This window comes from Astyanax mexicanus, chromosome 17 (assembly GCF_023375975.1).
Source record: "Astyanax mexicanus isolate ESR-SI-001 chromosome 17, AstMex3_surface, whole genome shotgun sequence".
Classification (NCBI taxonomy): Eukaryota; Metazoa; Chordata; class Actinopteri; order Characiformes; family Acestrorhamphidae; genus Astyanax; species Astyanax mexicanus.
Genome location: NC_064424.1, coordinates 47,400,501 through 47,413,404, shown reverse-complemented (window position 1 = coordinate 47,413,404; position 12,904 = coordinate 47,400,501). Strand labels below are relative to the sequence as shown.

Below are 12,904 nucleotides of genomic sequence, written 5' to 3'. Positions count from 1 at the left end.
TACTTTTTTTTCTAATAAAAATAGATAAGTCCAGTAACCGTTACATACACACATGGACATCAACAATAAACAGAATAGTAAATAAAATAACATTGCTGTTCCCGTAAATGAGCTGCTGGAGCTCCTTCACAGCGTCAACCAGCAGCTCAGTTTCCTCTGCTGAGAAGCAACAAAAGCGATGCACCATTTTATTAGCAATCCGCCAAAGTCAGAGCACACCTGACACTTGGGAATGAAGTGAAAGTGATGCTCAAAAGCACAGTATTTTAATGACTGCCTGTACACTACAGCTCTGCAGAGATTTCAGACCTCAAATAATGCAGTTCAGAAATCAATATTTGGTGGAATAACCCTGGTTGGTTTTTAAACACAGTTTTTTTTTTCATGCATCTTGGCATCATGTCCTCCTCCACCAGTCTTACACACTGCTTTTGGTTAACTTTATGCTGCTTTACTCCTGGTGCAAAAATTCAAGCAGTTCAGAAGTGGTCAGAGTGAATCACAATGTCTTCAGTTGTGTCCAGCTATCCCATAATAATAAAATGCAGTGTCATGCAGACTTGCTGGCGTGTGTGTGTGTGTGTGTGTGTGTGTGTGGTGTGGGCCATATTGCAGGCATATGGTCGTGCAGCACGCAGCGCTACGCAGGCCGGCTCTCCAGAGACGCTCTTAACCAGGCAGCCATGTCCACAGACCCTCACCTCTCAATCTCACACCCTGACACACACATCTCACACTAACCAGCTCAATCTGCCACTCGGGCACACCCCGACACACACTCACACACCCGCTGGCACACACACACACACACACACACCACACAACCACACACACACTGTTTTCCACATTTTAGAACAATGATAAACACAACAGAGCTTAACTACTCTTACAGTACACTGTGTGTTCAAATGTATGAGGACAACTAATTTACAGTTTATTAAGTTCAGTAAAGCCAAATCTCTGAAATTATCTGACCTATAGGGGTTGGACAATGAAACTGAAACACCTGTCATCATTTTAGTGTGGGATTTTAGGCTTCATGTCTAAATTGGAGTAAAGCAGCGTAAAGTTATCCAAAAGCAGTGTGTAAGACTGGTGGAGGAGGACATGATGCCAAGATGCATGAAAAAAAAAACTGTGATTAAAACCAACCAGGATTATTCCACCAAATATTGATTATTTCTGAACTCTTAAAACTTTATGAATATGAACTTGTTTTCTTTGCATTATTTGAGGTCTGAAAGTTCTGCATCTTTTTTGTTATTTCAGTCATTTCTCATTTTCTGTAAATAAATGCTCTAAATGAGAATAATTTTATTTGTAATTTGGGAGAAATGTTGTCTGTAGTTTATAGAATAAAACAACAATGTTCATTTTACTCAAACATAAACCTATAAATAACAAAATCAGAGAAACTGAAAGTATAGAACTGTAGTTATCTAGGGGAAGAACTGAAGTGTGAGCTTACACAGAGTCTAATGGTTCACACACTGAAAACCTGAATGAACACATTAAAAATTATAAAAATGACAGAAGAAAACTTTGTAAGTTTAATTATTTTTAAATTTAATTTGTGCATGCAGCAAGTATGTTTTCTGAGTTAATCCAGAAACACACCCTGTTATGTTTCAGATACCGCTATTGGTACACGTAACACTGTTTTAGAGCCACTGCTGTAGAGGAATACTACACACTCCAGTGTCTGTTCTCAGTGTTCACACACTGCACTCCTATAGTGCTCCTGACCGCGACTCTCGGTTGATGAAAACTATTTGTAAAACAATTTAGACGGCATCGAGATCGCCGCTCTCCAGAGAATGAATTCAATAGATGCTAAACCAACAGGCAGTCGCTTTGATAAATATTTGATATTTGATATATCAATGCATTAGCAGGCAATTCTCAGCCTTTTTGAGGCTTTGTGTCAGGGTGTGTGTGAGTGTGTGTGTGTGTGTGTGTGTTATTGAATAAGCACTTGTCTGGTGGTCATCGATGGACTGTTCTGGAAAAGTAATGTGTGATGAATTGACTGAGGCATTTCCTCGTGTCAGAGGTAAACGAATGATATCAAGAGCAGATTGGCAAGTGACTCCCCTTTCATTTTCTCTGAAGGTGTGTGTGTGTGTGTGTGTGTGTGTGTGAGTGTGTGACGGTTCGAGAGATCATCTGCCTGCATTCTTTGAGTCCATTAACGCTCCTCTATACCTCCACACAGATTTGATTTCCGTCCATAACCACGGGCTGTGACCGGGCACTGAAGCCGCTCTTTAGGGCCGGATTGGTGGATCAATACTGCTTTAGCTTTAGCGAGAGATGCTAACAGTTCCCAGTGAATCGCTGTGTGCTGAGGATTAGCAGGGTCCTGCGGGACCCCCACACTGGGAGCCCAAGAGATGGGCAGATGTAGGGTCTAGCTGAGTCCTGAGTACCTGTATAAGTCAGGGATTGTCTGAGGGAACATTTACACCTGTATATAAGTTAAAAAGAAATTACTGCTTTTAATCGATTATAGCATAGCAGCGAAGCAGCCCAGACCATTACACTACCACCACGACTGTCTTTCAGTCTGATGTTCTTTTTCTGACCTTCCAAAAAGTTCCACTTTTGTTTCATCAGATTTTAAATCCACAGATTTAAACAATATTTTCTTAAAGTCCTGGAGATCATCAACATGTTTATTGGCAAATGTCAGACAGTGTTATTTTTTGGTCAGCAGTGTGAAAACCATTTTCACCCGCTCTCTTTCTTATTATTGAATCATTAACAAGTGTGTGTGTGTGTGTGTGTGGCCTGCAGTTCTTTAAATGTTGTTCTGGGTTCTTTTGGGACATCCTGGATGAGTTGTCCATGCCCTTTTGGAGTAATTTCGGTAGGCATCGGTAGTCACTCCTGAGCAGGTGTTCAGTAAGCTGGGGGTGGAGGGGATTCATTTTTTCACACAGGGCTAGGCTGGCTTGGATTTTTAATTATTTTTTTTATTTAAATGAAATCATGATTTAAAAACAGCTTTTTTGTATTTACTCAGGTTATATTTGTCTGATATTAAAGCTTGTTTGTTAATTGTAAAAATTGAAAAAAATAAGTATAACAATATTAATGATCAAGAATGATCAAGAAGCACCTGCCATTATAAAAATGGTTCAGTAACGACTATAAATAATCTAAAGTCAAGTCTGGGTGATATGGCAAAAATCATGGGACAGGAACTAGTATGGTGTCCCATATGTCATGTAGCATAGCAGTGTATATTCAGTGTTCAGGACACACAAACAGGCTTTTCTCTTTGGACATTTCTGTGTGTGTGTGTGTGTGTGTGTGTGTGTGTGTGTGTGTGAGACGATGCACTCATGCGATGCTCGCTGTTGAGTCTCTGGGATCCTTCTGGACTCTCAGCATGACCACACACTCCCATCGATCAGACAGGAGCAGCCAAGCGAGCACACACACACACACACACACACACATGCAGTGTCTCTCCATCTTTCCCTCCTTTTCTCTCTCTCTCAATCTTCCCCCCATCCTTCCTCTGTCAGGCTGCTCGTCCGTCTCTTTCCTCCATCTTTCTCTCATTGTTGCTGCTCTTCTTTGTGAAGCTCGGTTCTAAACTGTGTTCTAATGATCCGAGGCCGTGATCAGAACCCTAACATGTTCTGTACTGCTGCCATCTCTCTCTCTCTCTCTCTCTCTCTCTCTCTCTCTTCCTCCACTCGCTCCTCCGCTCAGAAGAACAATCACTCAGCAGTGCCGTTAACATAGTTTTCCCCGCTGCTTATTGAAAAACCATCCTTTACTTCTGACAAACTGCTGTTTAATACGGTTCCGCCGTTCTTCATATTGTGCTCTACATCCATCTCCCTTTCTCTCTCTCTCTATCTCTCTGTCTCTCTCTCTCTCACTCTCTCTGTCTCTCTTTCTCTCTTTTATATGTGAAATCACACTGAGAAAGATGGACCTAGAGCTCATAAGAGAGCTCAACATTACATTCATGAACACACACTCATGAACACACACTTCCTGCTCAGTGAATGCGAATGGAAGCATTGGGTGCAGTTAGCGTTCCTAATAAAGTGGCCAGAGAGTGGAAGCATTAGGTTTAGACTCCAAATTAATGATTATTTGTTTAGAAATGCATACTGGGTGTGTCCAACAGTTTCTAACAGACACTCACCATCAGTGTGTAGTGATTCCCCCTGGGCTACCTTACAAATAAATCAACTTCCCCTTTAGTTGTAATAACGTGATGTTTTAAGTTATGCTAACTCAAGTTTTCACTCTCCATTACTTAACTATTTTAAGGCAACCGGTTTTAAGTAAATTCGACTTAAACTTCAAACTGTATGATATGAAAAAAAATGATATCTGTGTGAAATGCAATAAATATGATCCTCAATTAATTTAAGCTTTTCTGAGGTTTTCTAGCACTTGGCTTCACTCATTTTTTTAGGATAAGAAGTAGTTTGGTGTGTGTGTTCACTGTGGACCTCTACCTCACTCCACCTTACTCCACCTCGCTCTGCCTCCGGCCTAATTACATCACATGGCTGCACTCTGCATTGGGTAGAGCTCCCTCTGTCGCTGTACGCAGGTAATAATGAAGTTTGAAAATATCTGAGAGATTCATCTTAGAGCCCCACTTCAGACCCTGAATATTTAAGAGTGGGAAAACTGTACAAACATATTTTTTTTTACTAAAGCACTTCTCTAAAGAGGAGTTGCCGACTGTGGACCTGCAGGGGTGCGTACGCCGTGGCTTCAGTAGAGCTCTGCGAGCATCAGGGTGAAGACGAGCGAAGGTTTCGATTGGCCGCCGTTCTCACAGCAGCCCTGAGAGCCGCCGGGCCGGCCCGGGACCGCAGCTTAAGGAGCGGCGCTGTGGAAAATTAATCGCCTGCGCTTACTTTTAATTATAAATTCTGTTTCTGCAGAATCAGAGCTTAGGGAGGGCTTAGGCCGACTAACAGATGTTAAGATGGGTTGGAGTTGAGAGGGAATTGAATGAAGGGAGAGGGAAGGCGGGCCCGCGGTGCTGTTTTTAAGGAGGTAAGCCGCTCGGATATTCCTCTCAGCGGTGCAACGCTACTGTTTAAAACTACAGCCTGTGAACTCCTCTTCCATCCCACTGATGAAAGATCCTAAACTTTCAGGACAGAGAGGAGCTTTAAACACTGCCGATTGATCTGGAGACAAAACCCCTGAGCTCGCAACTTCTCCACACTTCTCACTGCGAGAGAGAGAGAGAGAGAGAGAGAGTGTGTGAGAGAGGGAGAGAGAGAGAGAGAGAGAGAGAGAGGGAGAGAGAGAGAGAGAGATTCTAAATCATCACAGAAATCAGCTTAATCAACAGTCTACTCACAACTCCTTTTAAACAATTACAACATATTACAATGTTATTAATATCTTATTCACCTTTTTTTAATTAATTCTCTATATGATTACCTTCTGTATATTAACGTTTTGTTTCATTGCTTTGGCAAATGTTGTTAATTGCAATTCATGCCAATAAAGCTATTTTAATTTGTGTTATTTCTTTTTTTTTACTTTCTTTTGTGCTGAGCTATCTGTTCTTCTTTCTTTTCTTTATATTTTCTTTCTATATTTACTGTGTCATTGTTTTGTCTTTCTTTTTTTCATTTAATTTTATATTTTGTGTAGCATTGTTTCTTTCTTTCTTTCTTTCTTTTATTTATCGTTTATGGCCCTTTTCTTTTTTGTCTAGATTATTTCTTTCATTTATTTTTCATTTCTTTTCATATTTTTACAGAGTTTCTAGGGTAGAGTACAGTCGATGTTTTATACTTTATTAATGTTCCTCTTTGATCATCCTCCTCGGCCCGAATCTCTTTGATTTTCATATTTTCGATACACATTAGAATGAGCTCATTAGTGTCTGATCAGATGATCAGAGCCGTTTGGAGGCTCATTGATCCGCCCCGTGCGGACCGTCAGCCCTTTGATAGGGCAAAACTCGACCCTCGCTCAGATCACAGAGGAACACGAGGAGGAACAGCAGGAGTTTATGGAGATTCAAACTAATCGTCTGATTTTTGATCGTATGAAGTGCATATATATTTATAATTCAGTAGTAATTATATAATAAAGCTCATAACACTCTTATGATAATTCCATATTTAGATATTGTGAGGAAGTTGGATGCAGATATAAGTTAGATTTCAAAGTATATATATATATATATATTTTTTTAGGAATAACTGGGTTCTCGTTATCTACTATTAGTACTTTTAGGTTTTGTATTTTCCTCCAATGGGCTTCATAAACCAAAACACATCAATATATGTTTTCCCACATTTTGTTAAACAGTCAGATCTGCAGGTTTTTATCTAACTGATGAACAGCTGACCTTTTCCCAGAAGAGGAAACTCCGGCAGTTTATCGAGCTCCTGCTTTGATCTGCTGTTATACAGAATAAACCTCAGATCAGAACTGTGAAGATGGGAGAGATCGTGAGTTTAATCACCAGTCCGGCCTGTTTCCAGGTGTTTTTAGGTTGGATCGCTCACCGCATGTTAATGGATCATAACATGTTACCTGAGGGGACACCTCGGGAACGGCCAAACACCGCCAGTATGTTCAATGTAACCAAATAACTGATCTAATCTCATATATTGTTTAATTTTGTCTCAATAAATACAGTAAATAAAAATATTTAAGATTCATAATTTCAGTTTAATATACTACTAATGAACTCCCTCATTTTTAAGAATGAACTGACCAGGACTTGAGACTTACTAATTACTTGCAAATTAGTGACTTGTTCGTAGCAGTAAAGAAGGCTTAAAAATAAAGTGTTCAATGAATTTTAATTATTTAAAATTGGGAAGCCAGATGCCTTGAAAAAGTGAAGTAAATATAACTGTTAGTTTTACTTAAAACAATTTAAAAAGTGTTAATATATACAGTGTTAATAGAACCAAAGTTAATATAACTATTGGCGCAAGGCATCATCACTTAGCAACACCATAGCAACAAGCAAGCAACACCATAGGAACTACCTGGAATACCATAGCAGGTGGTTTCTATGGTGTTGCTAATAGAAGGGTGCGTGTTTCACGCTGACACAGACAAATGAGCAGCAGGGAGCTTTAACAGCATCTGCCTCCTCAGCAGATCCAAAACCAGCAATAACACACACACACTCTCTCACACACGCACACACACCTGCTCACACAACACTGCTTGGTCCACTGCAGAAAAGGATTTTAAACCAATTACAGGAAAATGAGTCAGACTTTAAACAAACCAGAAGAAAACAGAATTGGTGTTGTGCTGAAATCTGACTCCCCTTTGCATGCAGGTGCTTTGGGCTTTTTTTGAGCTGGAAAGATCGTCTAGAGGAGAAAATTGGGAATGAATATTATGGGCGGAGCTACACATCATACTGCAACCGGCCAGCAGGGGCGCTGTAGAGCTGTGGCGGCGCTAACTGACAGCAGTGCTAGTGTGTGTGTGTGGGGGGGGGGGGGGGGGTGTTAGCGGCCTGGTGTGGAGTAGACGTCTGGTCTGCTGTAAATGTTGACTGCAGTCTGGAGACAGGAGCCTACTTCCTCTCCACACACACACACACACACGCACACACTCTCTCACACACACACACACACACACACACACACACACTCACACACACACACTCATACACTCATACACTCTATATACCGCTATTAACCAAGACATCAGCTACACTGGAGGGACTATTATTCATTATTTTACTATTAAGTGAAGTCTCTCTCTCTCTCTCTCTCTCTCTCTCTCTCTCTCCCTCTTATTCTCTCTCTCTCTCTTTCTTTCTCTGTTTGTCTCTCTGTTCTCTCTCAGATTGTCTCTCACCCTCTCAACTTTTTAAACGCTCTTTAAGATGCACTTAAAGATAAACTGCTCTTCCTGTATAAGAAGAGGAAAACAGCAGGGGTGACTCTCATTTTCTCTCACCCTCTGTCCACATGTCAGTCATTCACCCCTCTCTCTCTCATTCTCTCTCTCACTCATTCTCTATCTCTCTCTTTATCTCTCTCTCACTCTCTCTCTCTTTATCTCTCTCTCTCTGTCTCTCTCTCTCTCTTCATCCTATAGTAAATTATTCAGCGCTCAGGCCAAGGTTCCCCCTCCCACACAGGAAACAGTGGGAAGCATTAAGCATCATTGTGGCCTTTCCTTCAGTGTGCTATGTGCAGACTGTGGTACTGTGTGTGTGTGTGTGTGTGTGTGTGTGTGTGTGTGTGTAGTCTAAACTCCAGTCTAAACCCCAGTCTGTTCTGGTCAGGTCCGTCTACTGTACCTTAACTAACAGACCTCGTCGCACATCGTTCCACCAATCACGAGTGAGTGCTGTACCTTGAAGTCCACCTGACCTAAGATGATGACTGAACAATCTAAAAACAGTAGCCATTTGCTATTTATAGGTTTATGTTTGAGTAAAATGAACATTGTTGTTTTATTCTATAAACTACAGACAACATTTCTCCCAAATTACAAATTAAAAATATTCTCATTTAGAGCATTTATTTACAGAAAATGAGAAATGACTGAAATAACAAAAAAGATGCAGAGCTTTCAGACCTCAAATAATGCAAAGAAAACAAGTTCATATTCATAAAGTTTTAAGAGATCAGAAATAATCAATATTTGGTGGAATATCCTGGTTTTAAATCACAGTTGTCATGCGTCTTGTCCTCCTCTGTCAATCGAGACTAACGCAGCGTACTATAGGACAAGACTCATATAAGACTACATATTCTTTCAGTAATAATAGTATGTAATAATAATATGCCTATATTCTGTGTTTGTGTGTGTGTGTGTGTGTGTGTGTAAGAATGAACATCCTTTGGGCCCTAGTGCAAAGTGAAAGTGCTAATGTTGCTGTCTGTCTGCAATTAACACCCCCACCCACATCTCCCTCATTTATTAGTCTCTCTCTCTGCATGTCTGCAGATCTGTATGTTAAAGTGCTGTTATGGTGTCTGGACTTCACTCATCTGAGAGAAGGAAGTGAAGTGTCATTACATCCCCCTTGTGGTTTGTAATAGCTCAACTGTATGTGTGTGTGTTATACCAGTATAGAGTAAATGACAAGCTTTTCCACCACCTTGTCCATCAAATACCAGGTTAGACCATCAGAAACCTGATACAAGCAAAAACTGCCAATATAACATTTATATCAATATTCACACAAACATGTATAACCCTCCACACTTAAAGCAGCACTAGGTAGGATTTCCTTGATTTTTGATATTTTTAAAGAAGTAAAATTACAGCTTGAAACTCACTGCAGCGCTGCATTGAGGTGTAAGAGGAGGAATAGCGGTGCTCTCGTGTCTGTGCCGGAGCTCCTCTGAGCTTAAACCAGACTCTGTGAGTTTTCCCAGGCGGCCGCGACCAACGCTTGTGAGAACTGCGACCTGCTTTCCGACCGTTTAGTTCTAATGAAACATTTATTACACTCTGCAACTGTAGGGGAGCCCACGAGCACAAGATCTCAATCCTACCTAGTGGAGCTTTAAGTAAATGTACTAAAGTATTTTTAAATATTGTGTTTAATGGTATCAATGTGCTGGAATGACTATCCCTGCTAATCCTTATTTATTCATTCTAAAAACTGCGGTGTCTGGTCACTTTTTCACGGAAGATCTTCTTCTGGCCACGTCACATGTCTTTACGTACTTACGTCACATGTTCAGCCTCTAAAAGATGATCCGGCTCAGTTTTACTAAACGTGAGCGGCTGGTGGAGCAATGGAGACTTCAGAAGAGGAAACTCAGAGCTCAGTAGCTCATTCACCCATAGTAAAAACACAATAAAATGTCACTAGTTGGTTTATCACTATTGTAAAATCAGCTAAAGCTGTTAAAGGCCACACACAAATGTTTTTTACATATTTTTACAATGGTAATGAGTAACGATAAGTAATGTACATAAACAATATATCAGAGTATGTGAAGTAAATATGAAGATAGAAGAAAATAATACTCCAGTAGATACAGATACAGCATTTTAGTTCTTAAGTACAGTAGAGAAGTAAGATATTATATCTGTAATTAACTCTGTATAACATTCGATAGAAAACCCAAATAAACTTATTTGCTTATGTTTTACTTACTACTTACGTATTGTATTATTGTATTATTTGGTTTCGTTATTAAAAAGAAGCACTTTTCTATAGAATTTAATAATAACGGAGAATAATAGAATGAACCCACGCAAAATGAGATTTTGTTCAATCCACCCGCAGCATCAGTTTATCTGATCAGCTGTAATGAAGCTGCTGCTCGGTAATAATGGAATTATTATCATTTTAATAGAAAATAAAGTGAATTAAATGTAAGTGTACTTATTCCTCTCATAGTGTTGCTGAGTGGATTCATGATCAGCAGCTGGAAGACAAAATAACCTTTTATTTTCAGGTTTAATTTACTGGAAGCCACATATAATCATTACCCTCCTTTTATAGTTTCCTATATTGAACACTCGTACACACACACACACACACACACTGTACAGAACACACATGCATACACTTCAACACATCAATACAATACAAGAGAGTCATTAAACCCAACCCAAATATAAATTACATTTACAGACCTGTTCTGCACACGTACTTCACATACACACCAAACAAACCCCATTAATAATACATGGACAAAAGTGTTGGGACACCTGCTTATTCATTGTTTCTTTTGAAATCAGGAATATTAAAACAGTTTATCCTGGTTTTGCTGGAGTAACTGTCTCTACTGTCCCGAAATTTAATCAAACCCATCAAATCCCGACTGTGTTTTTTCTCCTACCTCCACTTTTTTAGTACTACTGTACTAAAAAGTACTAAAATACTGTATCTGTACTCTACTGGAGTATTATTTCTATATTCACTACTGTACTTAAGTATTAAAATGCTCTATCTATCTATCTATCTATCTATCTATCTATCTATCTATCTATCTATCTATCTATCTATCTATCTATCTATCTATCTATCTATCTATCCATCCATCCATCCATCCATCCATCCATCCATCCATCCATCCATCCACTTCATTTCTTAACATCTCTGTTCTTGTAAACTTCCCAAAAAATGTTCCCCCCAAGAACTGTATTTTATTCCTCGTGTTTTGGTTTTGAGGAATACCCCAGAACTTCTGGAACAATCTGCTCCTCTAATTATTTTCAGGACAGAAATGTGAGCAGTAGATGAATTATGAGAGTGATTAAATATGGATGGTCAGTAATTAGTCTGTCGCAGCTGCTATTTGCATCCTCAGCCGTCAGGATGCAAAATGATGAATAATACTTTGTGCATAAATGTGATTGATGAGTTCTGCATTTCCTGTCAGTATAATTTAGTGTATTCCAATACAGTCCCAAAATAGCCTGTACACTCAATACACACACACACACACACACACACACACACACACACCGTAATCTGTAAGAGTGGTCCTGAAAACTCTCTCAGAGAGATGATTTGGAAATAAAAGCCCCTCACGCCTAAACCCACGCCCCCCTGCCACTCCGGATGACTGACAGCTGTGACCTGAGGCCTGCTCTCTGAGGCATGATGGGATTAGTAGTGCAGTTCATTTAAAGGTTAAATCAGCTTGGTTTAACCACACACACACACACACATGCATGCACATTTACACATAAGCACAATAACAGACACACGTATGTTGATGTGTATATTTTAGGGCATTGCAATGAGAATTTGATTGCATTCAGTGATGAGAACATTACTGAGGTCAGGATGTTGGAGAATGTTGGATGATTAGCACCCCAACTTACCACCAGCTTCCCAACTCATCCTCAACTCAACCCTAACTCATCCCCAACTCCCCAACTCACCCCAAACTTACCCCCAACTCATCCCCAACTCTTCAACTCACCCCCAACTTACCACCAACTCTTCAACTCACCCCAACTCAATCCTAACTCATCCCCAACTCTCCAACTTACCCCTAACTCAACTTCAACTCGTTTCCAACTCTCCAACTCAGCCCCAACTATCCAACTCACCCCCAACTGAATCCTAACTCATCCCCAACTGTCTAACTTACCCCCAACTCAGTCCTAATTCATCCCCAACTCACCCTAACTCATCCCATCCAAAAAGTACTGTATGAAGCTCCATAATTCTAGAGAACACAGTTCCGCTGCTCCACAGCTCAATACTGGGGAGTTAATACCTCTCTATATCCCAAGCCTGGTATTAGATATAGTGGTAATCGGATCATATTTTATTGACAGGACGTATTTTATAATCATCTAGTCTGTTTTCTTTTGTTTTTCAGATTGTATTTATTGTTGACTAATTTGTCAGATGAAATGATTGTTTGTTTACAGATGTTGATAGATTTTTATGTAAATAACTAGGTATAGAAGGTCTTGTGTTTTTCTCATAGATTTGATGATATTTTTCAAAGTAGTTGAATGTGTGTGTGTGTGTGTGTATGGTCAGTGTGAGCTAGGTCAGATCATTTATAATGTTTGATTTTTTGCTGTTTATGTGTTTATGTGTTTATGTGTTTATGTGTTTAGATGTTTAGATGTTTACCGTGTCCGGTGGGCCTGTGGTCTTACAATGCTGAGCCACAGGGGTCACAACCTTTGACCTTCACTCCCCACCACTGTACCCCCCCCCCCCTCCATAAATCTCCTGGGGTGGGGGTTCTGCCTAATGAGCTCTCCATAATATTCGGCACCATTGATTTCACACACCTTCACACACACACACACACACACACACACACACACACACTCACACACATTTCTTTAATGACCAGTCATTTGACGTCACTGCGTCATTTATATATATATATATGATGATATAAAATTGATCAATTATTTAAAACCACTTTTCATTTCTGCTACTATTACCAAAATGACTACTACTACTACC

General features: G+C 39.9%; 1 long non-coding RNA gene across 1 annotated transcript in view; it reads left to right on the top strand.

Annotated features, from left to right (window-relative positions):
* Positions 1-321: 321 nt before the first annotated feature.
* Positions 322-12,904, top strand: part of LOC125782410 (uncharacterized) — a 318,736-nt gene continuing 306,153 nt past the window's right edge. The window contains exon 1 of the long non-coding RNA XR_007425058.1: positions 322-372. This is a non-coding gene — a long non-coding RNA (uncharacterized LOC125782410). The remainder of the gene's footprint in view (positions 373-12,904) is intronic.